Source organism: Octodon degus, unplaced genomic scaffold (assembly GCF_000260255.1).
Source record: "Octodon degus isolate 3935 unplaced genomic scaffold, OctDeg1.0 scaffold00051, whole genome shotgun sequence".
NCBI lineage: Eukaryota > Metazoa > Chordata > Mammalia > Rodentia > Octodontidae > Octodon > Octodon degus.
The window spans coordinates 3,153,464-3,159,985 of record NW_004524627.1 but is presented as its reverse complement, the minus strand read 5'-3'; positions in this window follow the sequence as shown (position 1 = coordinate 3,159,985).

Here is a 6,522-nt window from a genome sequence, read left to right as displayed (position 1 = left end):
TACAAAATGGACATTCATCTGTATCCCCTTTTTTGTTTAGTTCCATCATTTGAATATTATAGGTGTGTTAACTCAGCAAAATATTCTAAAAGAGTTCAGTAGTCCATAATAGTATTGGGTCTTCCACTTGACTTGCAATGTCAGAAATTGTTCACCTGAGTCCCCTCCAGCTCAACATAACACCATGGTTTTACTTCTTATACTTCGTTTTTATACTTTTCTGCTGGATGGTTAAGATCAAGACAAAGCAAGACCTATGTAACAAGAGTTGTAGCTACAAATCTTTTTTAATCCAAAGAGTTTTCACACATTATTCTCCCTCAAAACACTAATATTCACGGTATTTTGAACATTAATCATGCAGAATGTCACATATTCTAAAACTCTCTGATTGCTCCCTTATGCTAGCATTTTAGCATTCTAGTATTCTGAATATTTATTCCTAATAATATCTCTAATATTATCCCTCTGCATTGTAAACTTGAACTTAAAACTTTATTATGTCAATGTTTAATCTTTTCATGGTTGACAATGGACATTTATTACTGTTCTGTTCCAAGTTAAACTATCTTAAGGCATAATTAAGGTAGTAAAAGTGCATTCTTTTGTGGTTATTAAACAGAATGTGAGTTGGTGAATTGGTACCTCTAACTTGAAATGTTTTAAAATAAACTTTTATAACACAATGAAGTACAACATATGTATAGGGAAGTGCAAACTTCTAATGGTACAGGATGTGATTTTTAAATTGTGAGCCTAAGTATCTTACATCAAAATTAAGACATAGATCATTACTAGCATCCAGTTTTTAACCATAACCATAATTATATTCAATTTTTATCATTATTAATTGCCCATGCAGACTCTTGGGCTTATTTCCTACAGTCACTGTCTTGATTATGAAATTCTATGTTGCTATTTCAAGTAATGTGTTATTTTTATCTTCATAGAGTATTTCATAGGATGGATATAATTCAATTTACCCATCTTATTATTTAAAGATTTTTAGGTTCATCCAGCCCTTCCCAATGATAAATGATGCCACTACAAAATTTTTGTACTTATCCTTTGGTGATTTATGTTTGCATTTCTGTCAAGTATATACCCAGGAGGGAAAATGATGATTCATTGCTTGTATGTATGTGTGTTCACTAAGAGATACTGTAAAGAATTTTTCAAAATGGTTTAATCCATTCATACTTCCACTAGCAAGGATAAAATGTTTCTTCATTACATATTTTAGGTATTTAGCATGTTTCAGTGCAATTTTAATCCTGGATTTCTCCACCCAATGAATTGCTAGACCCCAATCATACTACAACCAAAATTTGTACTGGCTAATTGTGGTTGTTGTTGGTTGTGTGAGTGTAATTTTTATTTTTATTGCACATTTTTAATTTCATTGTAGGGAAAGTAATATCTGTGCTGACAACCTAAACTATACCTATGTTATGGGTGGGCAGAACATGAGCCAATGTTTATAGCAGCATTGAAAGCCTGCTAACATGGAATCCTTTCCTGCTCTTTTATGGCATTCAGCATATATTTTCTGACCATTTGTTTAAATTTGTCTCCAGTTTGAATACAAGTTTCATGATTTGGAATTGTTAAGTCTCTATAGCAGGCACATAAAAATAATTAAATACTTGTGGGTTGAATTTCTGAATGCTGAATTGTTTAATCAGAAAATTCGAAAGGAAGAAAAAGATTAATAGTGCAACCTCAGATAGGAAAATGAGTACTTTAAAGATTTTGTGATCAGACGGGCATACAAAGGCTCATAAGAAACAAAACAAGTCTATCAGCTTGGACTTGATTTAAAAGCCAAACACTGTCTTGGGTGGAATGTGTTGTCTTCAACTGAAAAGTCTAAGTTTTGCCAGAAGCCAATCTTTGCGAATCTGTAGTGAAAATTATTGCACTTTAAAAATTAAACCTATAGTGAATTGCCTGCTAATTACTTTGAACAATAATAATAAGAAGAAGAACAGCAACAACAGCAAAGAAATAAAATGTAAATATTCAGATTCTGAGAGCTCACTATTCTCAACACAGTTATGGAGCTTTAAAATTTCTGTTTTAGGGATGTAGAAAATCACTTTAATATACTTTTAGATGTAAGTAAATGTTTTAAAACAGTCTTTGTATTGTTTTTAAACAAGAATCACTCTGCATGGAGATGTAACAAGTTCATGGACACTGTCTCCACAAAATTTATGTTTCATCATTTCCCCTTTACCTGTGAATTAACCACACACTGACGTTTCCTGACCCCTCTGGAGTCCTAAAGTAATTTCAGTAAATCATTTGACCTTTACTTTAGTGGAGAAATAAGTAGCACTGTATCTACCACTGTTACTAAAGACATGTTGAGACATGTCTTTGTAATAGCATAGTTTTTGTGATAGCAGTTTTGGAGAGACAAATACCAAGTCAACTGGAAATAATCATATACTAAAATACAGCAGTAATATATATATATATATATATATGTGTGTGTGTGTGTGTTTAAAAGTTATTTAGTCTGTTTTGGTGCACTATGCTGCACTTCTGACCTAAAATTGATGAAATCTATAGTATTGATTAAGATATAGAGGTTCTAACTTTGGTTATATTTTATATCTGCAAATGGTACTAATTTGATTTCTTATTCTTTAAAATTCTTGTGTTTGTAGCAAAATTATGTAATCATAAGATGGTCTACAAGGGCTTGGCCACACAAAATATATATTTTTATTGGTCCATGTTTATAATGCATTTGTCCTGTTGAGTTGGTCTACATACTCATTGTGTCTTCATCTTTTGTTCTTTTTGTTTGCATCCCTCCCTCCTCCTTTCTCCTCCTATCCTTACATCTATCTCCAAAGGCCTCCCTTCCTATTTCCCTTCATTTATCTTGTATTTTGTCCTTCACATTATTTATCTTTTGTGTTTCTTGAATAAGAAAATCTGTGTGATAGTTAACTTTCTGTTTCTGTTTTATTTCACTCAGCATTGCAGTCCAAAGGGACATCCAATTTTTAAAGATCGCTCAAATTTATTCTTCTTTATGTCTGAGTAGTATTCTACTTAAAATATACACATTTTCATTATACCTTAATTTATTAATGTCCATATGGGTCACTTCCAAGATTTAATTATTGTAAGTTGTGCTTCTATAAATACGGATATGCATGTATCACTGTAATTCACTCTTCCCAAAAGATGTCATTCACTCTTTTGGGAAGATAGCAGAATTGTGTAGCTGGGTACAATAGATTACATAGTGTTAGTTTTTTTTAATGATCTCCATATTGATTTCAAAAGCAGTTGTTTGGATTTACAGTCCCACCAACAATGTAGAAAAATTTCTTTCCCTTCAGAATTGCCAGCATGAATTTATATTTGCATTCTTGATGATAGCTATTCTTTCTGGAGTAATATAGAGTCTTACTGTTTGAATTTCTTTAATGTTTAGAGATACTGAACTTCTTTTCATGTACTGATTGGCTATTTGTACTTCTCCTTTAGGGAAGTGTTTCTTCATTTTAATTGCCCATTTTTAGATTGGGTTTGTTATTTTGGGATACCTTTTTTTTGGGGGGGTTCTTGCATTGTAGCTATTAGTACTCTGAGAAGTAGCTAGCAAAATTTTTAACAAGAATGAGCCAACAACTTAGAGATTCATATGTTCTTAGTTTATATTACAAATCTTTATAATGCATATATATTGAATATATATCTGTATGTATATACTAGTTTTAACATGGCATGGATTAGGGATTGTTCCACTAGCCTTGTCAAGAAACAAGCAATTAACATTTTGTTTGTATTTTAAATGATGATTATAATATGGTCAATTTTTCTATGTATTTGCCTCCTAAGAAAAATATACATTTCTTAAAGCAAAGATTTAATTTTCTTCTCCACTCAAAATTGCTTGCACAGTTTATATTACCTACATCAGTTTTGATAGAAAAAGACAACAATAAGGATGCAGTGGTCCTTCATCATATAACCTAGGTATAGCACAGTGATAACTGCAGGAGCACGCATAAAAGAATTGGCATTGATATTTTGGAACTGGAAATCTTCTTGTAAGAGAAACATAAACCATTTTATGATGAAGAAAGCAAAATATTAAGAAAGATTCCTATTATAATGATATGTCCACATAGAGGAATAAATTACTAGAATCATAGAAAATGTTGAAACAAAAATTTGGATGCACTCACAAAAAGAAGTGATATGTGAGCTGAATTTTAGAAAAAACACTATGACACAGTTTAACACAAGCTCAGGGAGATAGTATAAGATAAACTTGCTGGGTTGAAGAATAAAACATTTAAAAATATTTATTTCATTTTACTTGCTATTATTTCTAGAACAAAATGAAAGCTATTAATCAGTAAGAGACTTTAGGCACATAGCATTTTTTAATGTGTGCAACTATGTCTAGATAAAAGTATGACAGGGTATTATTAAAAAAAAAAAAAGCAACAAAACTGACTGCACCTCCTGGACCTCTCCACACCCAGTCTAGGCCCAGCATGTGTGTAGGAGAACTTCCACTCCTCTGCACCTCTCGGACGCCTCTAGACTGAGCCCAGGCTCAGGATACTGGCCTGGTGTGAAACTCACCAGCTGAACTCCTTACAGAAAGGCTAGAGGCCAGAACCACCCAGCTAACCCAGGAGCAGAACATATTGCCATAGAGGTACAGCAGGTGCAGTTCAATGGGCTGCAGCAAGCAGGAGTTAAGTACAGCAGCCAGAACCAAGTCAGGCACATTGGGACGAATTCAAACTTTGTAGCTCCAGACGCAGTAAGCTGAGACACTTTTCTAGACCCAGATCTATGACAGCATCTCCACTCTTTTTCTCTTGAATGAGAGAGGGGGAAAAAGGTAACTGGGGTGAACTAGTCTGCCTTGAAACCCAGGTACATCAAAGGGAGGTGATCAGACAGAATTTAGGGGAACTAATTTAGATTCAAATTTCCAATTTAATATCTGCTTAGCTACACAGAACATATGCTTGATCTTACTGTCTAAAATAAAAACTCATTAGTTACAAAAGTTTGTTAACAGCTACATATCACTATCCACTATTATTATTCCTAATTGTAGCTCTGTAAACATAAAACTATAACTGCCTTAGCCATATAATCTCTCTTAGGTAAGAATTTTGGTAGAAGCTAAGGTTATAACTGAACCAAAACTCTACACCAAAGATCAGAGGAGAGTGATATACAAATTGACCAAGAGATGGATCAAAATGCAATCTGAGGCCCCAAGCCCACCCACCCAGAACAAATGAGAGACACTAGCATAGAAGAAATTGGAAATCACACAGCTGAAACCTCTGAATTAATAGCAACTGAACTAAAGATACAACTACAGAAAGATATAGAGGATATCAGATCAGCAATAACCTCTGAAATAAAAAAAAAACCTCTGAATTAATAGCATCTGAAGTAAAGAAACATCTGCACAAAGTTATAGAGGAAATAAGATGAGAAATAATCTCTAAAGTAAAAAAAAGAAAGGTTAATTATAGTGAAACAATAACTGTTTCTAAAGAAGACACTGATAAAACGGAGAACAGAAAAAAGATGGAATCCTTGTTTTCCCCTTTATTTATTTATTTTTCCATAATTTTATTGAGAAACAAATAGCAATGAGACAGTTTCAAATCAAATTGGGAGGACAGTTTCAATAATTAACACATTGCACACTCTCTTCCTAGTGGTTATTTGCTGTACAACAGGCAGACATGATACTGTATATACAAGCACTTTTAGAACAAATACTTCTATTCATTAAGAGAATGTAACTGTATATCTATTCTAACCATTTTGAATACATAGATACAAAATGGGCATTCATCTGTATCCCCTTTTTTTGTTTAGGTCCATCATTTGAATATTATAGGTGTGTTATCTCAGCAAAATACTCTAAAAGAGTCCAGTAGTCCATGAGAGTTTTGGGTCTTCTATGTGAATGGCAGTCAGAAATTGTTGACCTGAGTCCCCTGCAGTTTAACATAACACCTTGGCTTTACTTCTTATACTTTGCTTTTATGCTTTTCTGCTGGATGGTTAAGACCAAGATAAAGCAGGACCTATGCAACAAGAGTTGTAGCTTTTGGGTGTGATAAGGTCAGTCAAATCCCGTCAGGATTTATTCTGAGATCCTGTACCTCAGATTGCAGATCCTTTGTCAGTGTCAGCTATGTGGATGAGTCACAACCATTGCTTGGCCAATGTGAAAAATGATGGAATCCTTCAGTGAGGAATATAGGAAAGAAATAGATCACATGATGCAGACTCAAAGAGATACTCAGAAACTTAAAATCTCAATCACAAAATTACAAAATCGTTTGAATGAAAGTGAAGATAGATGGGGGCTGAGGAGATGGCTCAGTAGAATAAGCACTTGCCTGGCAAGCACAAAGGCCTGAGTACAATCCCCAGTTCCAAAAAAAAAAAAAAAAAGTGAAAATAGTTTCAAATCTTGAAGACACCACTGCAACCAGTGAAAAG